The following is a 17,563-nucleotide window of genomic DNA, read 5'->3' as shown; positions in this document are numbered from 1 at the left end:
CTTCCTACATGTTCACTTGATTTACCTGATGTCTCCTTAGCCTCACCTTGACTTATCATAATGAAAATACAGCAGCTGGGTTGTTGGGGGGAAAACCCCTTTTCCTAGAGAGAATACAGAGGTTCTGTGGATTTTCAGAGAAAATGTAATGAGCTTCACTGGCAGGAAAACCAGCCGAGCAAGTCAGCAGTGGATTTGAGATGTTGGCTTTGTGGCTTTTGTCTAGCAGAGCCTGAGCAGCATTTGATGTGTAGACATGTTTTCAGACATTTCGCATGGAGAAGGTGTTGGCAGGTCTGTTGTTAACACCCTCGCCTTTAGGCCAAACTATTGAAAATTCAAGTTCAGCTTGAATCTCATTTCAATGGCTTGGAAGGCTGCAATCTGATGGGCTGCAAAAACCTCATCCAACTCTAGCCCTTATTAGGAGCTTAATCTGAAGTACAGCCAAAGCCCAATAAGAGGAAAAGAAGAAAAAAAAGGCAGTAAAATGGAACAAGAAATGTGTATCCAATTTACAGTATTCCTCTGCAACCTTAATTCATCCCCTTTTATACATTACAATGCCATTTCTAATTACAGGATCACATATGGTTTTTTTTCCATGGCACCCCTGCCCTTGCTGCTCCTGGAGGGCAGCTGAGGCAACCCAGTGAAGGATGGGGTTCCATGTGTGGGACCTTGGAGGCAAGGGAGTGAGGCAGGTGATGGAAAAAGAGAGGGGAAAGTGCTGGTTAAGGAGACGGGAATTCCTACTCTGCTGCTGCTGCAGGGCTCGGGGATGGTGCTGGGTAAATTGCTTTTCATGCACAATGAGGGACTTGATTTCCCAGGTCCCCAGGGTGAGTGAGGGTTGGGTTGCAGAAGTGCTGAGTGCTCCTGCTGCAGATGATCTCATGGGAAGTTGTACGTCAAACATTTAAAATGCCGCTCCGTGCTATTTATTTTTTTAAAAGGGAGCTGGAGGCTGATTCTGGAACTAGAGTTTCTCTGTAACTCTTTTCTTCATCTGTAAACCCGAGGTGTTGTGAATGTAGTTCTCTAGGATTTTATGAAAATAAATTCAGAATCCTTTTAGAGGAATCCCAGGCTGCAGTGGCAAGATGCCTTCGTTTTTGCCTTGGAGCAGCACATGAAAAGTGTGAAGAGAACTGACGCTGTGCATGCACAGCCTGCTGAAACCCAGGACTGAGTAATTCCTCTCTTGTTGAGCATCTATTCCTGGTTCTAACTGCGTCAGGACTGTGTGCACACATGGTATGTGGCCATGCTGTAAAGCCCCCTGCAAGTGATCCAGATTAAAGCTACAGATACAGCGTATTTCCAGCACATCCTCCTCGCTTTTCAGGGCTTGGCAACCGTGCTGTTTTCTTATAGCAGCCCTTCGGGTGCAGTATGGGATAAATTACAGCGCTGGGTGAAGCAGGAGGGTACAGGCATCACTCTCCAGCAAACAGTAACAAGGAGGAGGCTGAACAGCTCAGTCCTGAAGATGGTAATTCCTTTGCATTTCTGACCTGTAGCATAAAGTGGGAGGTTTTTGAATCACCCAGGAAGTGTGTAGTTTAGGCTGCTAATGCCAGATGTCTGCTTTTGTCTTATCTGAACGTGGGCTGTGTTTGTTCTTTAGTCTGGACCAGTGCTGTGTGTTGGAGCCTCACTTGTGGAATAACTCCTTGTGTCCACTGAAGATGGAGGTCGAGGAATTATTTTCTTCTGTGGTTTTATGGAACTCTATATGGTTGTCTGTCTCCAAGGAAGAAATGACTCACGATGGCTTTGCAGCTATGCAGCTGATGGAGAGGCACATAGCTGTGGATGCTGCCTCAGAGATGCTCCAGCAAGAGGGATAGAGAGCCAAGAGGCAGCCGGCATTCCTCCCCCTGTTTCAGTACCCTTTGGACTTCGTTCCAGCTTATTTTCTTCTTCCCAAAATGTGGATTAGGAGCTGCAAAGCTCTCTGCAGGAGGAGCAGCAAGAAGAGCCCCATGAGAGGTGCTGTTGGGAGGAAGTGCAGCACTCAGCCCTCCTCCTCCAGGGCTGTGCAAGGGTTTCAGCAGAGCTCGCTTCCATCAGCAGATGTTGTCAGGCGTGCACAGGCAAAACCTTGCTCTAATTCAGTAATTATAAAAATTCCTGGCAGAAGCTGTGTGTGACTCAGCTGCAGAAAAATTACTTAAGGGAAAAAAGAAAGTTTACAGAATTAGGTTGACTTCAGCACAAGAAGAGAAGCTGGGGCTTTCTGTAAATCCACTTGCTCGTCCAGCTTTAGCCCACCATGTCTTTTCCTGGAGAGAGATGAGAGGGGAGAAGCAGAGCAAGGAAAGCCCAGGAGCTCATCGTCCCCTGGCCACAGCTCCCTGAGGCAGACAGAAGAGGAGGGATAGATGGAGAGTTCCCTTTCCACCGCTCCTCAGAGCCAGCTGCTGTCTGCTCAGCATTTGCCTTTCCCCTCACTGCACACACTGCTACAGGAATCCGAGGAAACCTCACCGGCAGAGAGGAATCCAAGGACGCCTCAGACAGGTCCTGACTTATCTGCAAAGGGTGTTTGCAGCACTGTCTCCCAGGGAAGCTGCCTTTTTTCCCTTTGTAAACATTGGATTTAATTTTATTTTTGTTAAAACCCACATAACTAATTTCCCTTGGAATCTTTCGCAGGCGTCTGCTCTCAATGTGTTTTGGCCTGACTGCCCAATGCTGGTTTTGAATCCCAGTCCCAGTGGTGGGAAGTTTTTAGAATGAATGCCAGTGGTATTTTTTTCTTCAATAGAATCACAGTGTCTGCCTGTGGGTTTTGAACAAATATCCTTGGTTTTATGTTTTGTTTGTAAGCAGCCAGGATCCAAAGGGTGTGTAGGCAACCACGGAGATTCGGCAGGGATGCAGAACTTCCCCTTTGTCAAAAATGGCTGCATTTTTATTTTTATTTTTTGTACCCTGGCATGCACCTCCCTGATGCTGCTGCTGTGCCTGCCTGGCTGTTCATCCCTGCCTTTGTATAGGGCTGTGGTGCAGGCACCCAAGGGAGGTGTGTGACAGCCCCAGCAGTGAGTAATTTAAAATCACACCTGGGGAGTGTGGAGTAGGAAACAATCCTGCCTGGTGCCTCGGGGACTGGATGTGTCTTCACTGCCTTGACTTTTCAGGTAGGCAAAATATATTTGCTTGCATTTGGTGCTGAATTTTCTGCCTCCACTGGTTCTGCTGTGGTCAGCTCCTCACAGCCACACGTGTGTTACAACTGGCTCCGTTGTCCAGGTGCTTTTCAGTATTTCCATTACAAAATGTAGTTGCAGTAGCACTGAGTTGTCTGCAAAGTTGCTGTTATTTGGGGTTTTTTTTTGTTTGTTTTGTTTTGTTAATACACCATTCACTGAGGAACTTCTAAGAACACACAGCTCCCTGGTGTCTCCAGTGAAGCAGTAAAACTGTAGCACTCATCAGCTGTACTTTTTATAGTTCCTTTAGTCTGCAGTTTTCTTAGTTCTTTTCCCTTTGATGTTGGTCACTGTCTGAAAAGAAGTTTGAAGCCAGTTGGATAAGTAATAGCTGATAGATATTATAAAGTATTAGTAAAGAAATGAGAAGTGACTGTGTGGTGGCGGTATCAGCAAGAACACCCAGTGAGAACAGTTGATTCTGGTGTTGGGAAAAATCAGTATAAACTTGGCTTTTGCCTGGTATGGGAGAGGGAAGCAGAAATCCTGCAAACAGCTTTGTACCTGCATGAAGCTTCCATAACTGAAGAGCCATCTATGTCCTACGGGAGACGTTATTTATTCCTTGGAATCCTGAGTTTTTAGAGCATGTGTTGGCCATGCAGACTCTCAGCTTCGCCATAAATCTGTATTTTGGCAGTGCTTGTCCAAATGCCATATTATCCAGAAAGGAGTAGATAGGGGATTAAAACAGAATCCTTTGCTATTTATGAACTCCCTTGGGGAATACATTGTAATATTCTTTTGAATGGGCTAAAAGATAACCACAACAACCTGAAGCTGCACTTGCTAAATCTTCCCTGTGGCCCTCCTGTAGATCTGCAGGGGGGATAGAGGGGGATATTTCAGCTTGCAGATCTGAAATAGCCTTGTTCTGGCTTTAACCATCTGCCACCTGCTGATTCTCTGGGATTCGGAACAGAAGCTGGGACTCTTGCTTACTTATTTATTTATTTTTACAAACAGCCTGGCTTTGGAGCTTTAAATCTCTCCTTTCATAAGAAAGCACAGAATTGGAAAGCATTAATTTTGTACAGTCTATGGAAGCATCTTCCTTGTAGAAGTTGTTCATCCTTTCCCCTTGGCTTTGGAACTGCCGTAACCAACGTGGGTCCTGCGTATCCGGGTGTCCCTTTTGGCACAGAAAAGGAGGAGCAGGCTGGGTGCCAGGCTGCCAGACAGAGTCTGGAAATGTTCAGCAAAGCTGCTGGCTCAGGCTGTACTGATGCCCTTCAGCAAACTGAGCAGCAAGAGCTTACCCGAGAAGGGCTTTTCTCATCCTTTTGAAGTTGTCAGTAATCCAAAGTGCCGCCAATTCTGTGCCCAGAATTTAAAGTGTCAGGCTTCAGCTCTGCCCAGTGGAGGGAGGAGCAGCTCAGCCTTCATGGAGAAAGCACAGAAGACCCAATCCAGCTGTGTTAGAGCTACTGTAGAAGGTTCTGTGCAGGTGGACCTCTTCCTTTGGCTACTTCCTGGCCTGGCTGGGCACCTGGACACTCAGACCCCCCTTCCTTTGGTGTATAGTTTATAATGTGCAGAGCAAACACCATAAACTTCATAACTTGAAGACAAAACATTTCTGTGGGGTTGCAGCCTTACAGACTGGCTGGCTCTGGTTTGGTTTCTCAGAGTTTGGGAATTCCCTGGGTTTGGGTGCTTATCCCAGCTGCCCAACAAGGGGGCCAAGTGACTCACTCAGTGGTGGGGGAGAGCAGTGCAAAGATTGTGAAGTGCAGCTTTCTTTTGCAAAACTCTTGGTTTTTCTTAGGAGCAAAGGTTTGTTCTTGGAGAAGGGAGCCTCTGCTTCATGCAGGACTTAACGTGGCTCTTAACATTTCTGTGTGTGCTCACTGAGAAACAACAAAAATCAGGAGCAAACGCATGGCCAGGGCTGCCTTCTCTTTTATGTGCCTGTTTAACTGAATAATAAGCCTGGCCGTGCCTTTGTGTTTACCTTAGGGTTTGTTATGACATTGAAGATGGATTTTTCTTGGCTCTCGCACACACAGCATGTAAAACCAACACAGCTTAGTGCACGGTCAGTGTGTGAACCCTAATGCAACCTGGGAACTCGGGCTGTACTTGGATGCACCCCATTGACAGCAGCTTTGATGATCCTAGTGGGTCCCTTCCAGCTCAGGATATTCCATGGTTCTGTTCTATGATTCATTGCTCACACACTGGGAAGCTCATCTCTTCTTGTGCTTGTAGCCATTTGCACTGCTTGTCAAACACAGGGGCTTGTTTCAGATTGGTTTTTCTGGAAATAGGGATATTTGGGAGAAGAGACACCTTTGAGGTATTTCTGTCTTCAGCTGTGGACTCGGTGAGCTCTTGGTAGCCATAGGGAGGGAGTGTTTCTGCATCTGCAGCTGGTTTTGCTGTCTCCTTTTAGTACAAAAAAAAATCCTCCTAATCTTGGGATGATTTTTGTACAGACCTTTCCTTCAGTTCTCAGTTTCTGAGCTCTTAGTTCTTACCTAGGGAATTGGAGGGTTTTTTTCCTCATGTGCATCATAATTCCTGGGAGATTATATAATTTATTGATGCTGGCTTGTCAGGGGAAACTTGGAATAAAAGCCTTTGTAGTGTGCTGCTTAGCTGGCTGTATAAACATGAAAGTACCAGGTTTTTAACTGGCTCGCTCACATGGCTTTCCTCTGCAAAGCTTTAGCCAAAACACTCCTCTAGATAAAAGGATGCTGAGAAAGTCCAGGTCAGGGAGAGTTTGTCTGAGAAGGGATATAGCATTGATCTTTGGTTTAGTTTAATTTCTTGTAACCTCTCAGTAAGAGCAGGGAATGAGGATAAATTGTTTTCATCTCTCGGTGGTCAAAGATTAAGACGGATGAGGCAGTGGATTGCCTGGAAGAAGCTGTTAAGTAAGAGCCTGGCTGTGACTCCTCTCTCTTGGATCTTGGATGAAGCTGACTTTGTGCTTCCTGCTTCCCAGGAGCACTTCCCCACACTCCTCCTTAAGTATCCGAGCTGCTGAGTGATTGCCTTGAGTTTTCTGAGGTCTTTGAACTAAAATAAACGAGAAGGGCTCTGGGAATGAGGCTTCCCATCGGTCACTTGCCTTTCACCTCTGAGCACAGGGCTTTGAATGAGGCATTAAATGCACAGGGTTTGGTGCCCCTAAGGTCACATCCTGCTAAACCTCTCGTGGGTGACTGGGAGGCCCCTGGCACCTTTTGCAATGCTCTCTTGATGTTTTCATTTTTTTAATAAGCATCTGAAGAAGATGCTGGTTGGATCTTGATAGGGTTACAGGTCTGGGACCAAACTGATGGTCCCTCGTGTTCTGCTCTGGATGCTCAAGCACCGATGAGGGAGGAATATTGGAGAAATACCCAAGCTTTGGGGCTCCCCAAGGTGCTGCAGTAGCTGGAGTTTTTGAAGCCCCAAGAGAATTGCCTACAAAATACATGGCTGCTGTTTGCTGCTGCTGGAACAGACAGCCCCTGGTTGGCATCTTTCATGCTGTCACCAAGTGGGGACCAAAGCTTGGAGAGGCATTTTTACCCTCTGTCCTCTGTACCCCAAGCCAAGGGTTTGGGGAGGAGAGGTGGTGGTGAGGCAGGACCCTGGACACTGGTTCATGGCAGGGTGGCTGCCTTCCTTCTTTTCCTGCCCTTTGATGTACTGTGGGATATGTAATGAGCATCTGCCCTCTAAGAGAAAACAGATTTGAGTTCTGAAGTTGAAAAAAGAGGGAGCAATTTTGTTTAATCATTTTCACACAGATCCACAGGCGTTTCTGTAAGAGCGAGCAGCATCTGGTTCAAGGGCAGCCTTGGCTGCTTTGAGCTCTCCTGCAGCTTCTGCACTCTCAGGCAGAGATTGATGTTCCAGATGCTGTTCTCAGCAATCACATCAATGACGTGCTTATTTAGACTTTTCATTTTTTAAAGGGAAATAAAAAAGTAGATTGCACTTTATAAAATCATTTGAAGTATCAAAGATCTGTGATGGGGTTTGGTTTTGCTTGTGTCCCAGATCAGGGCCCTGCAAATTCTTTCCCTGGTTATGAACACCACTCAGAAATCAGGAGGTGAGCTGGCTGCATTGGTACCTGGGTATTCACCCATTACCTCCCTTCAGCTTCTAGCCACTGCAAGAAATACAGGATTTTTTTATTCCAAACACAGAATATTTGTTTTAAGGAGAAAATACTTAAATGCAGTAATGCCCCTGTGCCCTGCAAGCTGCACTGGCTGTCTTGGTGTGCGCTTTGGGTTGTCTCCAAACTTGTCTGTGTATGCGGGAAAATTACTGAGTGATGGGAAAAGTGCTGGAAAGCTTTGGGGATTTGATTTAAATCTGATGAAAATCAAGGCTGCTGCCTGTTCTGCTCTGCCAGCGCCCATTGGGGTGGCTGTAAAAAGAGCTGCTGTGAGTTTGTTGCTGTGGTTTTCCAAACCCAGGCTAATGATTTACCCATTTCTATCCACCCAGCATCAGTGTTGCCCTCCCAGAGCCCTGTGGTGGTTGGTGTGTGTTGCTTTTGGAGGATGTCACTTGCCAAAGTCCCTGGATTTGTCAGGAGCATTCCAGGAGTCCCATGGGAATGAGACTCCTGAACCACTGTCCCAGCCTTTATCTGCTGCCTTGGCAGATGAGCTTTAATTGTGGAGATCACAAAAGCTGCGGTTCCTTGGGAGGCTGAGGAAGTGTCTGGCTCCTGGCACACCCTGGGGCTGTCCTGGGATGAAAGTCTCTGATGGTGATCAGTGAAAGCTGCTCACCAAGAGGAGAAACAGCGTCCTGTCCCTCTCAGGACGGGTTTGGCTGCTGGGCTGAACCCTGATTCCACACTTGGTTTCAGCTGACAGGAGCATGTGCTGCCTGAGCAGACCTGAGGTCTGGGCCAGGGTAGGTGTCACATGTTAATTTTCACCCCTTCAGGTTCTGCTCACAGTGTGAGATACAGAAAAAAAATCCCACAAAGTAAGCCGGAATTAAGCCGCGGGTTTTGTTCTCATTAGTGTAAAATCAGAAAATCTGGTGTTTCTGATGCCTCTTAAGGAGAGAAGGAGAATTAACTCCCGGTGAATGTAAGCAGAGGATACTTAAAAGGCAAATTGTTCACATACTTTCTTTAAAATTTGCATGAGTGTAGCAAAAGGTCATCGCAACTGCAGTCTCCTCCTCAGATCCTGCCTGCCGGTGGCTGATTGCAAGAGCCTGTTGCTAAGTGTTCCTGGAAACAGAATAAAGATGAAGCAAGATAATTGAACAAGAGGAGGGAGAGGGAGAGGAGGGGAAAAGCTTGGAGCTCTCAGCGGAACTGCAGGGCTGCCAAACAAGATGAGTGTGTTGGAGTTTGACTCGTGGCTGCATTCAATCAGTGCTGACCCCCAGGGGTGGGGAAGGGGTGACTGAGCCTGAAGCTTCATGGCAGATCCTTGGAAAAAGTCACTTGGACACAAGTGGATGATTTGCTTGCGTTTCCTGTGGCTCATCCAACTCCAAACATGTTGCTTCCTAGCCCTGAGGCTGGAGTGAGGATGGGAAGATAGACTGTGCTCCCACAGTGCTTTTCCTGGATAAAATATCTGTTCTTGCAGCATGGAGTTACCTACCCTGGAATCATCTTCTGGACAATTCAATAATCATGGAAAACAAGAGGGATAAAACAAGAACGCAAGCAGACAAATTCAGAGCTTGACTAAGGCAGAAAGCCTTCAACTCCACGTGACTTGAGGCGTGTTTTCTGTCCATCTCAAGCCAGGCTACTCTCTGAGGAAACAACTGATGGTAATTTTGTATGTTGCAGAATCAAATAAACTCCAGTGCAGCTCCTTTTTATTGCTGAAAAGACAAGGAAGCAAAACTTCCTGCTTAACTTTGGTCTTTCTCTAGTTGAAGCTCTTGTAAAAACACCAGGCTTTCTCCAACTCTGTGAATCTATTTCCTGGAAATGGTTTTACTGTTTCTGTAGTGATTTTTATCATCCCAGAGCATTTTACAAACTGAATATAATAACAGTTGAAATACAGCCCCATCTGAAGAGATTCACTGCCAGCGCACAGAAGTTTCGACATCTTGTAAAAGAACACACAATTTGCTTTTTCTTTTGTAAAGAATCTCCCTTCTCACCAAAAACATGAGGAAGCCCTCCTGTCACCCAACTCTCTGTGTCACCTCCTGCTTTGCTCTTCACTCAGAGACTCAGTGGCAGAGCTGGTGCCAGGTATCCTTGGCTCTCTGAATCCTGCGGTCTCCGAGCCTCCCCCTCCAGCTGGGGCTGGCTGTCAGCAGAGGGAATTAATACTCTGCATCTTATCTGACATTTTGAACACCCCCGTGGGATTCATGTTTCATCAGTTCCTGGCAGCAGCTCCTTGTTTCTCCAGGACTGTCTGTGCCTGTTTGTGGTGGCAGGAGGGACGTGGTGGCCAAGGCTCTCTCACCAGTGTCCTGCCATCATCCATATGCTGACTACAGGCTCTTGGCTCTTTGGGAAAGTGTATTTTCTGACTTTCATCGGTGGAGCTTTTGACCTTGCTACTGATTTTTCAGTGTTTGTGCTCATCTTCTTTACTGGTTTGGCTGTTGCACAGTGCCTTAAAATGAAGAAGAGGGAATTGCAGGCTGCTGTCCCAGTCCTCCCCGGTCGATGGCTCTGGAGCTGGGAGCCTCCTGTGGCACAGTGCTGATTTCAGGGATGGATCAGGTTCCCATTCTTGCCCTGCACCTGGCCCACCATGTGTGTGTGATAAACCCCTCAGCCTTTTCTACTGGCCCCATACTGCTTGTCCCTCCCCTTCCTCTGTGCCCAACCCATGTCACGACTCTGCTCTTTTCCCTGTCCCTCCCTTCCCTGTTCCCCAGCTTTGCTGGAGCACAGTGGGATGGAAAAGCTGCTCTGCAAAAGGAGTGGGTGAAGAAAAGGCTTCTCCAACTTCTCACCTGCTGGTTTGTGCTGCAGTTGAGATGTTGGTGCATCTGAGCTCGGGGCAGCTTTGTTCTGCCCTGGTTTTTAATGTGTCCTGGTGATTAATTGCAAACGTGGGACTCTCAGTGGCGTTTTCCCATTTTGAGATCATTGGTTGGGGCAGGTTTACATTTCCAGCACTGTTAGTTTGGGGAGCAGGAGGGAGAGAAGTGCTCAGCAGGAGAGCATTTTCCAGCAGCCTGTGTTACATCTGTCCTGCTCGTGTCACACCCCACTTGGATGCTCTTCCCTGCAGGGCACCCAGTGCTGGCTCAGGCCAGCGTGGCTCTGGGGCTCAGCTGTGCTGGTGAAGTGTGACAGGAGGACACAGAGGCGCTGAAAACACATCATCATCATCATCATCATCATCATCATCAGAAGGATGGACCTGGGGGTCCAAAGGAGAGGTCCCCATGAGTGCTGTTGCTGCTCTGGGTCAGCACAGGCTGTGGGATCCCTTCCACCCCAAGAGCTGAGGAGGAGCAGGATAACTCAGAGCTGTCCCTGGCAGGGCTTGCTCTTTCCAGCTGGATCTGGAGAGCACCTGGCTCTGGTTAGTTGCTGGCAAATTTTGATCTGTGGTTACAGAGCGAATCCCTTGAGCTGTGCCGCCCTCCCGAGCTGTGTGCGGAGCCTGTTGCATGCAAAGCCCAGAGCTGCCCCCGCAGCCGGGGCTGTGGTTGTGGCCTTTGTAGCTCTGCAGCTGTGTAACCTTTGCATGAAAATCCTCCTTGGCTTGCAAACCAGGAGTGCTGCCAGATGAGATTCAGTGCTGTCTGCTCTGAGACACCGAGATGGATGCAGCTGTAGGGAGGACCAGACCAACCAATGCACCCTCTCCCGAGGTCAGCTGGAGAAAAGTGGCTGTTTTTGAACAGTCTGAGTGTTTGCAGTGATGCAAGGGCTGTGTTGAGTGGAGGTTTTTGTAAGGAAGCATCACAGTGATGAGATGGATGAGCTATTGCATTTCAAAAGCAAATTTCCCATCCACCCAGTGTGTACCTCAGCAGCAGTGGGCACAAGAGGATATTTGAGATCTCTTGATAATTTTACAGGAATCTTTTGTGTAGCTGGTCTGGGGGATGTCCTGGTGCTGGCTTGTCACTGTTTGGGAGGCTCCTGGCTTCGAATTCCTGGAGCCCTCACTCCCCAGGGTGTGTGACGGTGCTAACAAATACTCCATTGTTTTCCAGGATTTTGTTGGTCTGATTGTGTAAGGTTCCCTCTCGGATTAACCACTGAAAACAAAACAGAAACCCCACTAATACCTCATTGTGTGCATTAAACAAAACAAAACAAAAAAACAAATCCCGATTTCCCTGCTGATTTAAAAGGCTTTTGTGTTTGGTGGGAACTCTGTCTAAACTCAAGGCTTTTCAGAAGTGTTTGTTTCTTAATGATCCGGGATTGCAAGGTGTTTGACCTTGAGATTACTGCCAGCACTCAAGTGAACAGTAGCAGCAAAGGCGAAGGCAGTGGGTAGGAAACCCATGTTCTGGCAGCTGTCCCACTTCCAGTGACAGATGAGACATGGGACCAAGGGAGACACTGAACTCCAATTCAACATCCCAGACTCCCATCCCACCCCTTGCCTTTCCTGTAAGCTGATGGAAAAATATCCCTTTCCCATAGAGAGACAGAAATTATTATTTTTTCTTATCGCCTTTGTGTTTACATAGCTATTTCTTACTCAGCATTAGTCATTTGGGGGCATAATTTATAGGGGCCATGGATGATACACTTCTACACATGTCTTAAATTTTTCCCACATACACTTTTAACTCCCGCTGCCCTCACTGCTTTTTGTGTATTTGCAGAAAGAAAAAATGTTTATTAAATACCTTGCTCATGTGCAAGCCCCCTTTTAAGAGGTAAAACAAGATGTGGACGTAGAGGAAAAAAACCACATTTATTTGAAATACATGGAGACGTATTTCCTAGTCCTGGGTACAATCCTGCATCTTTAAATTCTGCATCGTCTTTGGCTATTGAATACAATGTGAGAAACACTTGAAAGAAAAAGATATTTGTGTAAAGCATCCTCATAGTGTTGATAGACCAGCCTGTCTGGTGGCATCCTCCCTGCTTGATTTCCTGCCTGTTTTGTTATCTGTATGTTTAGTCAAATGCTGCTTCCTCCTGATCCCGAGATCAAATCAAGCTGCCATCGCAGCACCCCTTTGAAACCTGCAAATGTAAAACAACCGGGCCAGCTCCTGTGTCTGCTGTGGGCCCTGGGGCTTTGCTCTCCATACATCATGTTAACTGCTCTTCAGCTCTGCTCAAATTAAATGTTTTCCTATCAGATGTGGGCTGCGGAGGATCCAGCCTGTCAGCCTGGGTGTGTGTCAGGGGGAGAGGAGGCAGCTTGTGCTCAGAGCCAGCCACATGCTGCCCTGTCCTCAGATAAAACACTCAGCTCACAGTGCCTTGGATGGCACAGCCTGGGAAATTGCAGAGTAACAGCCAGCATTGGGGAAACAGGGTGCTGAGGGAAGAAGATGGGAGGAAACGCCAGGACATGAGGTTGGGCTGGCCCAGGTCCCTCATCCCAGGTCTTTGGCTGAGGAGCTCCTCAGGGGAACAAAGAGCAGCCCTCAGCCGCCGTGCCAGAAACTCATGGAGAATGTCCTTCCCCTTTGCCTCCAAACCTGCGGCTGCTGTGTTCCCTGATCAGGAGGAACAAAAGCCCAGGATCCCCCTTGTCCCCCCAGCAGCTGTGGGGTGATGTGGGCAGCCACCAGCTGGATCATGCTGTGCCAGTCTCCCACCACGGAGCTGCAGCGAGGAGAGGTTGGAAGTGACAAGCAGAACTTCTGGGTTGATTTTTTTTAGATTTTTGCTTTAACTGAGTCGTATTGCTGGAATGTCCACAGCAGGTGCTGCCAGGCTGTGAGTGCCAGGGGAAACTGGTGCTAAGGTTGGTTTTAACTGGGTTTTCAGCCATTGCAGGCAGCATGCACATGGAGGGGAATGATGGGGTCCCTGCACTGTCCGTCTCAGCTGTTCACATCAGTCTTGTTTATTACACTTCCAAATCCTCCCTTCTCAGCTCATTAACGTTCCCGGAGCAGACATCTCTCTCACCATTGTATTTTGTAATTAGATTTTGATTTGCTTTCAGAGAGAAGCAGCAGCACAATGGACATTAATTTATCCCAAGCCTCGCTCGATCTCCTCCGTGTCACGGGGTCAGACCTTGGCGTGCACCATCTGGTCTCCCCCCACTACTTGGCTGTGTGTTGTTCCCTCCCTGTGTTCCCCTTCTGCTCAGGGGCTTCCCTGATGCACGAAGGAAAAGAAGCAGTGAGGGAGGGCTGGAAGAGAAGCTTTTTCCCAAGCTGAGCTTGAATTGCAAGGACAGGCATGAACTAGATTTGAATCGACAGGGAGAGGGAGCAGCCTGTTGTCTGCAGAGCCTGGGTGGCCCCTGGTGCTTGTAAACCCTTTAAGGCAGCCGTCAGAGAGAGAGGAGAGGGGTGCTGGAGCACTGGGAATGACCATGGCTACCTCAGCCTGGAGCTGCTCTGTGAGACAGAGCTGGGCATTGAACTCTGCTGGTCCCTGCAGCCCTTTTCCAAGGGCACTTTTCCACCTGAGTGCCACTCGTGTGTTCCTCAGACAGACTTCATGTTTCAGCCTGTGGCTCTTGAGTGAGAGACCAGCAAGAGCTGAGCCCATGCTGTAATGGAAACCCCTCTGTGCTCTCATATGGTCACTTGTGTGCCTGTTGGAAGGTGGGATCTTTCCAGTGCCTCACCAGAATTTACCAGAGCCTTGGGGGTATTGCCTCTAAGAGCCAATTTTTACAAAAATGGCTTAACATTTGCTTTAGTACAAAGCAGCACCCATCCACAGCAGGAATATGTTCATTTATTGCTGCCTTTGAGTATTTAAACTGGCTCAGTCTTCTCTTGTTGGTTGGGTGGAGGTGTGGGATGCAAGATGAGTAGAGACCATGCCTACCTCTGTATCCCTGGGCAGAGTCAGCTCCATATGCTATGGAAGAGGGAAGCATGAGAGCTTTCATGGTCCTGTTTCACACAACAGCAGAGAAATGCAGCCCCCAAGGAGGGTGGGAAGACCACTTTCCCAGCAGCCAGGGCTCAGTGTGCTGCAGGCAGTTGTGCTTTATCTCTGCCAGCATTCACCGCTGCAGCTCAGGATTTATGTGAGCGAGTGAACGCGACCAGGACTGATAAATCAATCAGCACAACCAAAAATAGCACCCAGCAGCTGTTGGAAGTGGGGGATCCCTTCCCCACCAGAATGAGAGGAGCAGGAGGGGATTTCATCCGCCCCGGCCGGGTGCCAGCCCTGTGCAGAAACAGCCGTGGGCTGCTGGGGAGACCTCTCGTCTGACACCTTTATCTGGAAAAATTACTGTGGCTGTCTGCAAACGTCTCCCCAGCCCCTCAGCCAGGAATTCCCAGTCATCAGGATGAGGAGAGCCAGTAGTGGTGGGGAGAGCAGCCTTGTGCTGCTGCATGGTTGATGTCTGGGGTCGCCTCACCCCTCAGATCATGAGTGATCTCTGAAAGCCTCTCACAGCTGGCTGTGCATGGAGTCATGGAGGGAGCCCACGGAGTTTGTGGTTTCCAGGACATCGTGGTGATGCTTTTGTGCAGGGATAAAGTTACCAGAGGAATCTGGTGACTCTGTTTTTTCCACTGGACAGCTGCTCTAAACCACCTGCAGAGGAGCCAGGGAGGTTTCTGTAAGGCTGCTCAGCCTGCACAGTCTTGTGAGGGGCTGTATTTCCTCACTCCTTCTCCGTTGGGTGTCCTGGGGTGAGCAGTGACTGTAGCAGGCCTGAACCAGGAGCGAAGGGCACTGCAAGAGGATCAGCTGCTTTCTGGCTGAATAGTCCGCAGGTTATTTCCACATCTGTGTTAGCTTTGGCTTGATCCCACAGATTTGCAACAGCTGTTGGGAAGCAGAGCAGAGATCCCCTCTTTAAATGGATGATCAAATCCTTAGAGTGTGTGGAGTATGTTATTTCTGTGTCATCTCTTCACAGCGGGAAAAACAGCTTTTCAGAGTTGCTGAGGCAGCACTCTGCCCTGCTGCCTGAGCTATCATCCCATCAGCCCGTGGTCTCACAGCAAGTTGTAATTTGCTTTCTGCATCCCACACCCAGCCTGACACAGAATCCTTTGTGAGGTGTGTGGTTGTGCAGGTACCCATACCAGGGATGCCTTTTTTCTTCTGGATTTCCCTTTCTGCATGGACCACAACCAGTGGGTGTAAGCTGAGCTTGTCCCCTTTACAGAGCCTTCACATAGGCAAATCCTTGGCATTTTACCCTGAGAAAAGCTAACTAGCACAATGGTTTGCCACAAGACAGGCTGGGTCATCCAGTGGTGGAGATCAGATGTCCTTGCTGGAAGCTGTAGTTTAGGTGCAAAATAGTGGCACAGCGTGGGAATCCCATAGGGAGCTGTCTTCAGCTTGGCTAGAATGAACCAGCCCATTTCCTATCAAGGTTCTACTCTTTCAGGTCAGACCTGCAGTAAAAGGAGCCATCAGGCTTCCTCCCAAATGTCTGACAGGCTCTGGAAAGGCTGGAATCTGGCTGATGAGGGCCAGGCTGGTGGGAATTGTGGTAGATCCTGGCACTCCTCCTGCAGCACGTGCTTTTCTCATTCCCCATCAGCTTTCCTGGCGCACAGGGGAGTCATCAAACCAAACTGCTCCCACTTTAAAAAGCACATTCCTGGGTAGAATTAATATGGTTAATGCATCGAGACTGCTAACTTCCAATTCAAGGCTTTTAGTAGGCTTCAAATGACAATCCAGTTCCAGTTGGTTTATATGCAGTTGTTGTGTTTGTTCATTGGTGTTGTGTGATGTGTTTCAGTGATAACCCAGGCGGCAAATCTGTTACAAATAGGAAATGCTGCTCAGCCCATATGAGGCTCTGAAACTTGGTTTGGTGTTACCTGGGCTGGTGGGTTGTGTCTGGGAGCTTTTGCACAGGTGCAGGGTAAAACCTTTCCATTTGAATTGCTTTTTCCTCATTCACCCAAGGTGTAACTGAGTGATATGATGTTTCTTAGGTTCACGTATTCAGAGCTCAGTGATGGACATGCTCCCCCAGCAGCAGCAGATGTCACATTGACCTCTTGATGCTTTTTGACCCTTTTGGCACACACCTGGCTTCATGCTTGCTTGAGACATTCTCCTATGGACTCTGACTGATGAGTGAGAAGTGGCAACTCCTGATTTTATGGGAACAGAGTGCCTGATTTGTATACTGCCTGTGCCATCGATGTCTAGGAAGCCAAGAGCAGTGCCTGCAGTTTGGGTCCAGTGGGGCCTGGTTTACACATCCTGAGAAGACCCAGAACCAGCTGTTGGCAAGAGCTGCCACACGTGCTGGAGCTCGTAGACTGCCTGGAGCCAGCCATGCCACACTTGCTGCAGTGCTTTGAGCAGGTTTGGTTTGCTGTTATCCCCTTATCTGGGTGTTCCAGCCCCATCCCTCTGAGCACAGCCAGTCCATGCAGCCTCTTGGCTCCAAAGTGCAGACCCTGCTGCTTCCCCAGCCAAGCAAAACTGCCAGGACCCACCGTGATGCCCCGGGGGAGCTGCTTCTGTATACAAAGGACTTGGCAAAATGAAGTGTAATGTAAGCAACTATTTAAAGAGAACGATCCGATTGCTAGTTGTAATTTCCTTATTGTTTGCAGCACCCTGTTAAATGCTTGTGATCCTTATAAAGGGCTTTCCCCCACCCTTTAAACTTCACAGAAGTGGATTTTACCTTCTGTGGTTTGAACACCGTCATTGTGAGGGGGCTGGTTTGCACTGAGTACGGTTTCTTTATTATTTTCATGCCCAAAGCCATTTGGTTTGTGAATCCATTAATATGGCTGCTGGAAATGGAAGGCTGGTGGGTAGGACACAAAACCTTGCCTTTCTCTACATCCCCAGATCATTCCCATCTCGGGAAATGGGATTGCCTCTCTTTGCAGATCAGGGGCAGCAATCTGAAGAGTTCTTCCTCTGGGAACACGTGGGTGCAGTTTCTCTGTGAGGTACTGGTGGAAGCAGCAGCACATTGTGTGATGGTTTCTCTGGCTCTCGTACTGGCTGACACTGGTGGGCCCCTTCTGTGCTTCTCCAGTGTCGGGCTTTTATTCTCCAAACTGGAGTATGTTGTAAACACACGGAGCCTGAGGGGCTTTGCAGAGCAGAGCTTGATGTTAGGGAAGGTGGAGATTTCCTTCCCCATTTGGCTCTTGGTTATGGTTTGGCTTTTGTTTGAGAGTTTGATAATTCAGCACTGGGCAGTTTGGGTTGAAATACTTGGAGAAATGTAAGGAAAATGAGGTGATGGCAGCAGCTCCTCCGTGCATGGTGGGGAGAGTGGCTCTGCCAGCAGCTGTTGTGGTCCTGT

General features: G+C 48.3%; 1 protein-coding gene across 1 annotated transcript in view; it reads left to right on the top strand.

The window, feature by feature from the left end:
* Positions 1-17,563, top strand: part of NXN (nucleoredoxin) — a 46,832-nt gene that overhangs the window by 14,831 nt on the left and 14,438 nt on the right. The gene's annotated exons all lie outside the window — the stretch shown is intronic.

Source organism: Pseudopodoces humilis, chromosome 23, assembly GCF_049639895.1.
Source record: "Pseudopodoces humilis isolate 2021_Gansu_Grassland_sample_001 chromosome 23, ASM4963989v1, whole genome shotgun sequence".
Classification (NCBI taxonomy): Eukaryota; Metazoa; Chordata; class Aves; order Passeriformes; family Paridae; genus Pseudopodoces; species Pseudopodoces humilis.
Note: the sequence above shows the minus strand (reverse complement) of the source record. Positions and strands in the feature narration are given on the sequence as shown.